Source organism: Schistocerca nitens, chromosome 8 (assembly GCF_023898315.1).
Source record: "Schistocerca nitens isolate TAMUIC-IGC-003100 chromosome 8, iqSchNite1.1, whole genome shotgun sequence".
NCBI classification, from domain to species: Eukaryota; Metazoa; Arthropoda; class Insecta; order Orthoptera; family Acrididae; genus Schistocerca; species Schistocerca nitens.
Window position 1 is genome coordinate 519,662,671 of NC_064621.1, and position 12,603 is coordinate 519,675,273.

Consider the following 12,603-nt stretch of genomic DNA (forward strand, 5'->3'; position numbering starts at 1 on the left):
TCTCGCCGTCGTGGAACGCCAGAATCAGCTTTTCGGCTGCACGCTTGGCGATGCGCTTCTGTCTCGGCCGGGCGTGGCGGAGTGGGATGATATCCGCCCCCCGCGCTTGTTGGCAGGAGTCAGCTCTGCTACGCATCTCCGACGTAGTACATGAAACATACTCGCAACCAACGTAATATTTTCCTCCCGCTGCAGATGGTTACGCTAGTGGGAAAGAAGCATTTATTATTGAGGCAGTTGTTAAGTTTCTCCCAGTTTCCGAGTGTCAAGCCAGCATTGTCTTGCAGAATACATGACATGGATCTTCTCCTGTGAATGCAGTTTTGATGCGATACTGTTTCCATTAGACGTCAGTTTTTGTCTTGATAAAATTATTTATGTTTTCTCTGCACTCGTAGGCACTGGTGAGTGTCCCAATACGAACTTAGCACAAATATTCGCTGTTTCTGCGGTCGCTGTTTTGCAACAGTCCACGCATCGCATTCCAATCTCGCATTATTGTACTCACTGAAATTACAGTCTGTCCCAAAAATATTGACTGTGGGTTCACTTCACGTTAACAGTTCACATTTATAAGTAAATTCACAGGTTTTCGTGCGTAGTATTGGCGTTTGGCGTCTTGACCACTGTTGAACGTTCAATACTAGCACTTCACTGTGTGTATTAAAGTTTCACCTTCACAGTTTTTCACACTGTTTAAAGTCACTGTTTCGATTACTTCACAAACACTAATGTATTTCATTCAGTCTGAACTGGATTTTGGCTCGTACTGGATTTTATCAGTCTCGCACTAATTACCTTGTTCCATTTTCCACTATAGTCGTACTTGCCTTCAGACTTTTGACTATACAATTGTATTTCCGTATCATCTGTGGTAAGTCCCCATGTCATGTCTGCCCACTCATTGCGTACTTGCCCTCCAGAGCCAGGCTCGACTTTACAAAACTTTGCCTCTCTTATTATTGTACACATTTTGTAATCTAGGCCTAGCGTGCAAGTTCCTAGATTAGTGTTAGATTTGTGACTTTTGTTTACACGATAAATTCGTGCTAATCTCTGCCTTAGCAGATGGCAGTATATTTTAACAGTGCTTACCGTTAGTCGTGTTTACTGATTTGCTTTGTAACTTGTCCACAACATATGAGGTACCTTGGGTGAGCCGGCCGTTGTGGCCGTGCGGTTTTAGGCGCTTCATTCTGGAACCGCGTGACCGCTACGGTCGCAGGTTCGAATCCTGCCTCGGGCATGGATGTGTGTGATGTCCTTAGGTTAGTTAGGTTTAAGTAGTTCTAAGTTCTAGGGGACTGATGACCACAGATGTTAAGTCCCATTGTGCTCAGAGCCGAGCCGTACCTTGGGTGATGTTCACACTGTGCTCGTGTTGTATGGTAAATTATGAGTGAGCATATTCCAGGATCGGTGTAGACATAAATATATGGAGTAACTTATACACTATAATATTGAATTTCGTAAGTTTCACTACTACTACAGTTCAGAAATATTCATGACAGAGTCATTCCATGTCAAATCAACACACCTATTTTACCTCACCCTCTTAGATTTTGCTGAAAGTTGGTATACTTATAGTGGGCACTGAGACTAAGAAAAATACCAAATTTCAATTTTCTATCTCAAACCATTCCTGAAATATGGTCATGTAAACTGTTAAAAAACCAGCCAAAAATGTGTCAACGGACTTTTTTAAAATTGTTCTAGGAGCTGCCCTAATTGAGCTAGAGAACTGGGAAAGGGGTCATTTTGCAGCATTTTGCATGCTCTTTCCAGTGATAGACAAAAAGCATAACTTCTAATTAATAACCTTATTCAAAATGGTAATTAATATTTTTATTTAATTTTTTTACAAAAAGCACATAATTGAAAATTTTCAAAATATTTCCATAACTACTTCATGCTATTGTAAATCACATGGCAAAATATAAATCTGGGATGATTATGGGTTCATTGTTAAAAAAAATTATTCTGGACTCTTGTTTTTCACTAACGGCCCTAGTTTGACCAAATTGACCTTTAAAAACATGAATGTCTTTAAAATACACTGAAAGGTAAGTAAAAAAAGTATTAGAAATATAAAAACATCACCTTATTAAACCAAAACCAATCAGCATATTTTATAATTAAGTTGATTGCGTATTTTAATTTCATACAACTTCACTAACAGTATATTAACCGATATAACAATAACAAGAAATTGAGCATTTAACTACAAACTGAAATAAAGTTTGAATAAGTACAAGTATTTACATAATAGTTCTTGTCCATGCTGTTTGAAGTGGAACTATTAAACAAATTAAATACCTAATGCTTGTTTTTGAGTAACAGGTATCTGTACATAGCTAAATTTAACACAATAGGTACTAACAATAATTTTGAAACAACTTTCTATAAAATATACATTAACACTAACCTGAGACAAAAATTAAGTTTTGAGTTGAAAGCAGTTTCCCAATGAATTGTCTTGGAGGTTCACATATTACGTTTTAATAAAGCTGACTGCGTTTGGTTTACATCACTTTCATTAAGAATGTATGTTCTCCCTGTTGGAGTAAATGGATTCACTTTTGTGAGAACTTCCACAACTGACACCTACAGGACATCTGCATGTGCAGGATAAGAGAATGACTTAGCTGGTCCACATGGATGAAGAAAAGTTATTTTCACTTCATCAAGTTCTTCGTTTTTTTCTAAAATGTACCCAAGCCACCAATTTCTGTCATATACAGTGGTGACATAGCCTGATACATCTTGTAACTTCAGTTTGTCTGGTGATGTAGTTACTTCCCTCTCCCAACTCTGCATATCACCTGAGAAGCATTTGACTATTAATTTTGATATAGTGTTGGGAATGGAAGTGTGAAATTGCTGTGTTCCTTAGATTGTCAATGCCTCTTCAAGTCGGCTTTTTAAGAATATTTCTGAAGCAGCGTAGTCTTCTTGAGTGGAATATGAAAAATCAACATTTGTGATATTATCTACTGCCCACTCAAATAGATCTCGTGCGGTTTGGATCTGATTTTGGTATGGCATTTGCAAACTTGCACGAACTGCCAGTCTCTTTACTGAACCCCCTACTCCATCACAAGGCCCTTTCCCATGTGCTATGGCTGAAAAGTGCCACTCAGATTTTATGTTGAAGTCTTCCTCATGAAGGCAAAGGTTCAGGAAGTTTTTCTTATTTTTATACTGAGCGGCAGAACCGTCAGAATAATAGTATATCTTTTTTGGCATCTTTTGAAATTTATTTGTTAGATATGAAATTAGCTTCTTTTTAAAGGTGTAAACCGCAGTTGTATTGTGCTCCAGGCAATCAGAAACAATTACAAAGCTCATATGCTCAATTTTGTCTTCCTGTTTGTAATATATAACAAAAGGATGAATAGTAATCTGTTGTCTTGTCCAGTGGAAACTCTGAGTTTTATCCTGTAGAACTATACTATAATTTTCTGAAAACTCACATATGACAACAAATTCAGATTCCATAAGGTTTTCTCTTGTGGAGTTAAGGAATGTTCATTGTTGCTTGGCAATGAAGTCATGCTGAATCAAAGTCGACATCCTACTACAAAATAAATCTATGAATTCTTCAGAAGTTTTTGAACAATTTCCAGATTACATCAGTCAACTGACATCCACTGTCGGAACAGAACTTGTTCAATTAAGTTTTCATGAAAAGAGTCTTTTAAAATTTTATGTGACACTTTCTCCTGGGCAGTATTCACAGTTTCCCATGTTGCAATCAACTGATGATGGGTTGCAAAGCATTTTTGCAATGCACTGCTTATAATTGCTTAAGCTGCTGTTTGTTACTGTATTTAGTTTGGCATTTTCTATCATTAATTTTATGCTTTGGTGAGTTGTGCACACGCAGACAGTGTGTGTGCCACTCCAGCCAGCTGATACACAATGTTTTGGTCTCAACTCAGCAAATTTAGAGAAACCTATTTTTACGTTAGGACACTTGTCTTTAAAATGTTTGTAAGCCTCATTAAGGTTACACAAAATAAGTCTTTTTGATATTTTTGTTTTATTTCCACTTGTTTCTGTAATTGTCACACAATCTTTAATACCTGGCATTGCCCTGCTAACTTCATCATTTTCAAAAATGAATGTACAATTTTGACAGTTTCTGTTGGTAAACACTTCCCTGGTTTTGGGTTTGGACCTTCCATGAATCCTTTCACTTTCAAAATTTTTTTGGACTGCCGAACAATGTAATTAGGAGCATTAAATTCCCTCATTATTTTCCTGACACTCCAGTTTTCAGGTAAACTTGTAAGAATCATTAGTTTTTTTCTCTACTTATAGAATTTTTAAACTTTCGTTTAAGATATTCAAGAATGGATTCATCAGTATCAGTATCTGATGAAGAAGTTTCAGGAGCAACAAAAAGTTTACGTGTCATTGATGAGATTTTCATAACTTTTGATTTGGCTTAATGCCTAGATGTTAGTTTTCTATTGTCAGTTGGGGACTCACCTAGTTCTTGAAGTGTTGTGTTAAATGTTTAAACAGCTACTGAAGTTGGAGTGAAGTCAGGGTCTTGGTCTCTGATGATTATCTCTGATCCAGAAGATCCTTCTTCCACACTTTCATCACTGATGGGCTCTGGTGTACTTTTCAATTTGGTTACATCTTTCCTACATTTATCACAAATCTTGGAACCACTTGGTATTTTAGGAAATAATTTGGGCATCCATGTTGTGACATTTCTCAGTCTCTAATAAAATGATTTGACTTCTTCAATGGATTACAACACTGTGCTCTTACAGCACTGCACTTTTTACTTGGTTCCATATTTATACAAAAACCACTTATCAACTGTCCTTCAATGTACAGATTTACTTGAAAATGAACTATTAAATATAATAGATACAGGCTGGTCAACACAGAGGTAACAATTGATTTGCACTAAAACCACAGTGCACAATAATGCTATAGGCACACAAAGCTTTAGAAGGTAACAATGCAGACTACATAACCTCAACAATGGCTCCAGTCTCTGAATTATTGTACAGACATCAAGCCTTATGTATACGGTCCTCTACTGACGTACTACCTTAAAGGTCAGTTTGGTCAAACTAGGGCCATTAGTAAAAAACAAGAGTCCAGAATAATTTTTTTTAACAATGAACCCATCATCATCCCACATTTATATTTTGCCATGTGATTTACAACAGTATGAAGTAGTTAAGGAAATATTTTGAAAATTTTCAATTATGTACTTTTTGTAAAAAAATTAAATAAAAATATTAATTACCATTTTGAAAAAGGTTATTAGTTAGAAGTTATGTTTTTTGTCCATCACTGGAAAGAGCATGCAAAATTCTGCAAAATGACACCTTTCCCAGTTCTCTAGCTCAATTAGGGCAGTTCCTAGGGCAATTTAAAAACGTCCGTTCACACATTTTTGGCCAGTTTTTGAAAAGTTTAATGACCATATTTCAGGAATGGTTTGAGGTAAAAAATTGAAATTTGGTATTTTTCTTACTTTCAGCACCCACTATAAGTATACCAACTTTCAGCAAAGTCTAAGAGGGTAAGGTAAAATTTTTATTTAAAGTGTGTTGATTTGACATGGAATGACTCGACACACAAATGAAAAATTCTTTCATCATTACATGCTGTTGTATTTTTTTAAAATTATTTTTAAAACATTTTTAAAAATGAAATTTGTTAAGTATTCTTAAACCTATGTTCATTTTTTCTTTCAAAATGCAATTGCTTAACATCTACAAAATTGAATCGCACTAATCTTGTGTGCCTCATTGTCTTTAAATGTTACACTAAAATCTGAACATTTACACACAGAAAACAAATACACTCTAAACTTATCCTACTACTGTTATATGTAAAAGTTGCTCTACTGAGCGAACGTCTTTAAGTCTTTGTAAGTATTTTTCTTATTTCCTTCATAACTGCCTCCTTCGTTGACCATGGGATGGTGTAGTTTGCGTGACAGAAAGTGTCTTGAGGTATCACTTCGATGTTATAGGCGTAGTCCTCGATAATACCGGGTTTTTCCGAAAACACATTCTCATAATCTGTAAGTAGCTGAGTCAATTCGTTCTGTTGTACTTCAGTCAAATGTTCTGACTCCCTGACTTTCATGGCTATCAGTTTCCTTTTTTCCTCTCTGTCTTCAGTAATAAACTCCTTATAATATGCTTGTCTTGTACTTAAGTCATAATATAAATTCATTACCTGTATTCCTTCGAATCTAGACTGAAGGCTCCGGCAATATTTACCGTGCACTTCCCGTATCCTCAACAATGGCAAAATTACACGTCTACCCTCGTTCATAAGGCTTACTTCCCCGCACAGGAGGTCGATTTTTGCGTCCCTCTGGCGTAAAAATTCCATCCCCAGGATACAAGCAATACCTAATCCCTTAGCTACTAGGAACGAGCTTTTCATTGCCTCATTTCCTACCGCAAACTCGACTTGCACCTGGTGCTTTATGATATGAGATTGTGCACCTATTGCACCTGTTACACGACAATTCTTCACTGGCAATACTGGTATTCTATTATTTTGACTCAAGTACTTGTAAAAATGTTCGCTCATGACATTGGTTGATGTACCGGTATCGACTATTATCTTTATTGGTGCTCCGTACATATCTGCTTGCAGTATAGCCTGTACAACACTTTTGTCGGTTCGGTTACATTTCTGCGGTATGTCTACAAGTTCCTTTTCTATTTTTATTCCCTCATTGTATCTCAGCATACAAAGTTTATGGCTGTCATTCGTGAATGTGCCCTCACTACACCATCCTGCAGCCAACAACGGAGAGCGTATTGTGGCTGTCTTTAGTTTAACGGATGAGCATTAGTGGGTTGACAGTTGTCTGTCACTTCCACTAACCTCACATTGTGGTTCTGGTTGTTGTTGTTGCTACTGTTGGGTTGGCCGCCCTGCCTCCCCGAAGGTGTATTTTGATATTGTGTATGGCTCTGGTTTTGCGGTGGCCGGTTGTAACTTTCTGGCATGTTCTGTGATGGACCTGGCGTGGCGTTCCATTGTGGCGCTGTGTTTTGTTGCCACTGTGGTGTCGGTTCATTACAACCACGCCACTAGTTTCGGTTGTTCCCCCATTGCGGATTACCGTTACCATTATTATATCCATTAGTCATGCGTCCATCATGGTGTCTCTTCCGATTGTGACGATTATAACCGTTGCCGTTATAATCATTGCCATTGTTTGTGTCTCGATACTGTTGCCGGTGCTCTTGCCTATTCCCGTTACCATTTGGTACTAAGTTACTACCGTTACTGTGGCTGCCATTGTAATAGGCTTTTTGTTGATTACAGCCTGCATGGTTCCACTTGTTTTCGGTTTTCATATCTTCGATCAATAAGTCAACAGAATCCACTATTTCCATGAATTGGCCGGCCGTAGTGGCCAAGCGGTTCTAGGCGTTACAGTCCGGATACGCGCGACCGCTACGGTCGCGGGTTCGAATCCTGCCTCGGGCATGGATGTGTGTGATGTCCTTAGGTTAGTTAGGTTTAAGTAGTTCTAAGTTCTAGGGGACTTATGACCTCAGCAGTTGAGTCCCATCGTGCTCAGAGCCATTTGAACCATTTTTCCATGAATTGTTCTATATCGTATTCCGGCACATTGATGAAATATCTTTTAATTTCGCTGGGCAACTTCATTTTTATTAATCTGATTGTCTCACGATCGGACATGGGCTCGTCCCAGTACCTGGTTTTGTTTATATACTTTTCAAAATATTTGCGTAACGTTCCCACCTTAGGATTGTACATTTCTGGACTGTACAACTCCTTGCGTAGTCTTTCTTGGACGCTATTGGACTAGAATTTTTGCAAGAAAGCAGCTTCAAACTGTTGCATCGTTAGACATTTTTCGGACACGTCGCTGGCCCACAGCGCCGCGTTACCTTGAATAAAGGAGACCACGAACTGTATTCTTTGTCTTTCCGTCCATGTCCTGGGAAACACATTCCTGAAGCTCTTAATGAATACCACAGGGTGGACATTTCACTTTTCGCTATTGAAGGGGTGGAATGTCCTGTGTTTTATCACATTGTCCTTCTTTTTGCCCATCTGATTGCTACATTCTGTGACATTCATTACTTCGTGATGTGCGCTGCACGGTATCGCATGTTGTTCGTGCTCATAATTCGCATTAGGTTGCGGTTGCGCACTCGCACCCTGCATACTGTCTGCGTTATTATAGTAATCAGTACGCGGAGTCGGATTCATCTGTCCGCCACTGTTTACATTGCTTTCCAACGCAGACAGTCTCCGCGCGACCTCCTGTTGCCAATTCGGCAACTCCGCTGTCACACGGGATTTGATCTGTGTTAATTCGGCATGTAGTGCGGCAGCGCTAGCGTCAATGTTTACACTCGCGGTCGCAGTCGCTTGTTCCACAGCTGGTTACACCACTTTCAATCTTTGCAGATATCTCACGATCCTTTACTTCTAGCCATTCATTTAATTCTTTTTCAACCTTTTGAGCCTGCACTTCCAAATATGTATCAATACTTTTCCATGCATCTATCCCCACATTATCCACGCGGTTGGTTAAAGTCTGGACATTGTCTTCAAGCCTAGCCTGCGATATCTGTAATTTTTGCATCTCGCCGGCTAAGCTTTGCACAAGATCGGGTATTTCTTTGCAAGCGTCCCGCATCTCGGCAAGTTCGCTTTGGATACTGTCTAGTTTCGCTTCACTGCGCCGCTCTTGCTCACTGAGCTTTTGCATTAATTTTTTCTCCTGCTCATGTAGCATTTGAGCCAGTTTTTCGTCCCTTTCTCTGTCTCTTTGTTCGAGCCTACGCAGAAATTCAGCTAAAGCGTGTGCAATCGGTGAGCATACTGGTGCCCCGCTTAATCTAGCACTAGATTGGCCCCCCTGCCCAGGCAGTGGAGTTGTTACTCTATTCCCATTCTGCTGAGGAGCGTCATTCAACGTCCACAGATCCTCGCCCCCCGCTCCGGAAATTATGTTATCCGAGGCGGTGACTTGGAATTCGTTTACGTATTGCAATTGATCCTCATTTTCCATGTTAACAGAATTTTGTTCATCTGATACGGATGCTTTAGGTTGTCCTATCTTACCCATAATAAATTCACTTTAAGCCACTGACAAATGCTCAACACTGACGCATACACGAATAATTATCCCCTCCAAAAATAGACACATAAATACACAAATACACACAATTTAATTTGCACTTTACTTACTAGTTTTACACCGAAGATTTTTCATGTGCATATGGGTTCGATATTACGCACAGAGCTACACAGGATGCTTGCACAATAGGCCTTACCTTAGTTATTTTTCTTTCTCAAAATTGTTTTTCTTTTCTACACTTTTTCTTCTCCATATCTCTTCAGTGTGTGGTTTTGTTGTTGTACATGTAAAAGAATTCATATAGGCATTAATATTTTACAACAATTAGGCACATACATAACTACATTCATTAAATATAATCAGATTTAATAAATTTCGCCTTTTCTTTGATCGGGCCCCAAAGTTGCGGCGCCAATCTCGCGTACGTTGGCCGTCGTAATTTAGTATATTATTATTATTATTATATTGATTGTTGCCGACTTACGTGGTGGGCCTTAATAAAAATGATATTTCATTTTATTTTGATTTAGAATTAAACACTTTTGTGAAGTTCTCCCTTTTTTAACAATATTAATCTTCAGTATAAATTATTTGTTATGTTAATGAACGTAGACTCACTGAATCTTAAAACATGAGCATATAAGTTGAACAATGGAATAAACTTTTCATATTAATTTCCTCGGCTAGTCAGTTCACTTTAAAGTAAAAAATCTTTAGTTATTCATTACAATTGCGGCCCACACACGCGTGAGAGTATTTCTTCTTACCTCCATTAACCATTGTATTGTAGTAGGAGTCCAGGATTTGGCTCTCGGCTGTGGTACTGAAAATAAGAATCTTAAAGCTAAGTATTTTCTGCAACGTCGGGCGGCTGTGGAGAAAAATGTATATTGTGTTAATAGCGGGCGAGTTTTTCGCTTCCGCTAAATTTTTTATAAGTTAATATCGCCACGAATTGGCGTCGTTCGCTGCATCGGCCGCTGCGATTGTTGAACTGTAAATTACTCGAATGCAGGTTAATTCAAGGAAGGCGGACACGAAATCGGGATCACCTCTTACAAGTTTAAAGTGCACAATACTATTAAATGAATATATTATCTGCTTAATTAGTACAAATATGTTTACATTTGCCAGCACACGCAAGATGTTCGTCTACATGCAATCAAGACAAGAGAAGAAGTCAAGACGACTAAAAAATTAACAAGAGAGCGTATCTTGTCGTCTCTTTAGATCATTTTGTTATATTTCTTTGCCCTCGAAACTTACACAGAGAAATTATTATAATATGGAGAAAAATGTATGTTCGCCTGAGCGGCTAGTGTCCAATTATTATTCAAATTTTAAATGTCTCTTCTTTATAAATACTGTTTTTAAGTCTTTTCTTATTATTTCAATGGGGACGCTATATTCCCCATCCTTACCTAATCCGATGAGACCAATGACATCGCTGTTTGGTCTCTTCCCCCAAACAACCTACCTTAGATGTTGACTGACCGGTTGACTGCACAAAGGTATCATGCATTCCTCTCAAGCTATCTGCCTATGTGCGGGAAGATGTTCCACTACACGTTTGGCAGAGGAAATGGTTCCAACTTGATGGTGTACCTCCACACTCTGGGATTAATGTGCAACAATATTGGGACAGAACATTTCCAGGGAAATTGCTTGGACGTGTAGGTCCAGTTATATGGCCACCACTTCCACCTAACCTAAATCCTCTGGTCTTCTTCTGTGGGGACGCCTGAAGAAGCTCGTGAACTCTACTCTGCCAACGAATGTGGACGAATTGGTAGCGCGTGTTCATGCTGATCTTGTTACTGAGGACGCAGCTTTGCTGTGAAGGGCCCAGAGCTGTATGATCCGGCGGTTTGGGCAATGTTGGGACATGCAGGGATGTCATTTTGATCATCTGTTGTTCTGAGGACAACGTATTCTCTTGTGAAGGTCATGTGGTCATTAATATGGAGATTATTATTGTCACTGGTTACTAATATGCGACATCTGAGCGCACATATTACATGTAGTATAAATGAAAAATAGATGTTGTGCTATTGTACTGTGCTATCATCTTTAGCATCTCGAAATTGGTATTGTTTTTGTAGTTATTCTGTCCTGTGACAGATCATATGCTTCAACCGTCTATTTCATATCTGTCTAACCACCGATTTCTTGTGTTCAGCATTACAAAATGTAGTAAATTTAGGATACATGTGACCTAAGAAATGGTGTATATTACAGTATGAAATGACTGAACGAAATTAGCAAATTAAAAAAATATGCCCCAATCCAAGATCGAACCCTCGACCTCCTGCATGCTAACCCAAAAGTATATCAACTGCATCATCTGCAGAGCATAAAAAATTCCTCCTACAGAGGTAGATACCATACATGTTGTTACAGTGTTGCCAGACTGCCACTCTTTAACGTCCTTTTTCTGTCGAATGTACTCGCTAAACGAAATTTTGTGAGAGACATTTTTTATCGCTGGCATGTGAGGCGCAGCAAAGCCCGAGTGCACAGATTTCGCTTCACCCTGTATGATACACATTTTCGGGTGCTAGCAGAACGTGGTCTAAATCAGTATGAAATAAGATACATTAGATTAGATGGTTAATCCCAACCAGGCAGTTACTGTAGGCAGCATCGTATAGGGGATTGTATACCTCTTTTGTTAACAAATGATTATTTCTTGAACAGTACTAAAGAGTATGGTCACTTGAATTAGCTGGCATTGTGATATATTACGAAGGTTCATGAACAGCACAATGAAACACAAAGTGGTGGGTGCCCATTATCTGCCAAATGGAGAACGGAGTATTTCTTCGAAAGTCACAGTAAGATAGTTTGCTAATTTCATTATTGGTACAAATTCCTATAAAATTAGTAATTTAAAATTGTCAAGTGTATTGAATTAATATAACATTGGAAATAACTTCAGAAATCACGCTAACTGATTTAATCTGCAATAGGATGGACTATGTAATAATTGGCAAACGCGATGACAATAGTATTAAGTTGAGTAACCTAGAATATCAGCCCACCTGGTTGGCTGTGCGGTCTAATGCACGGCTTTCCATGCGGGAAGGAGCGCCTGGTCCTCGGCACGAATCCACCTGGCGGATTTGTGTCGAGGTCCGGTGAACCGGCCAGTCTGTGGATGGTTTTTAGGCGGTTTTCCATCTGCCTCAGTGAATTCGGGCTGGTACCCCTTATTCCGCCTCAGTTACACTAAGTCGGCGATGCTGAGCAAACAAGTTCTCCACGTACGCGTACACCACCATTACTCTATCACGCTAACATAGGAGTTACACCTGTTTGGTGTGAGACATTCCCTGGGGGGTCCACCGGGGGCCGAAATACACAATAACCCAGGGTTCGGTGTGGGGCGGCGGAGGGGTGAACTGGACTGGGGTAGTCGTCATTGGATTGTGGACCACTGGGGCTGTGGCAGGGACAGAGCCTCTCAATCGTTTCTAGGT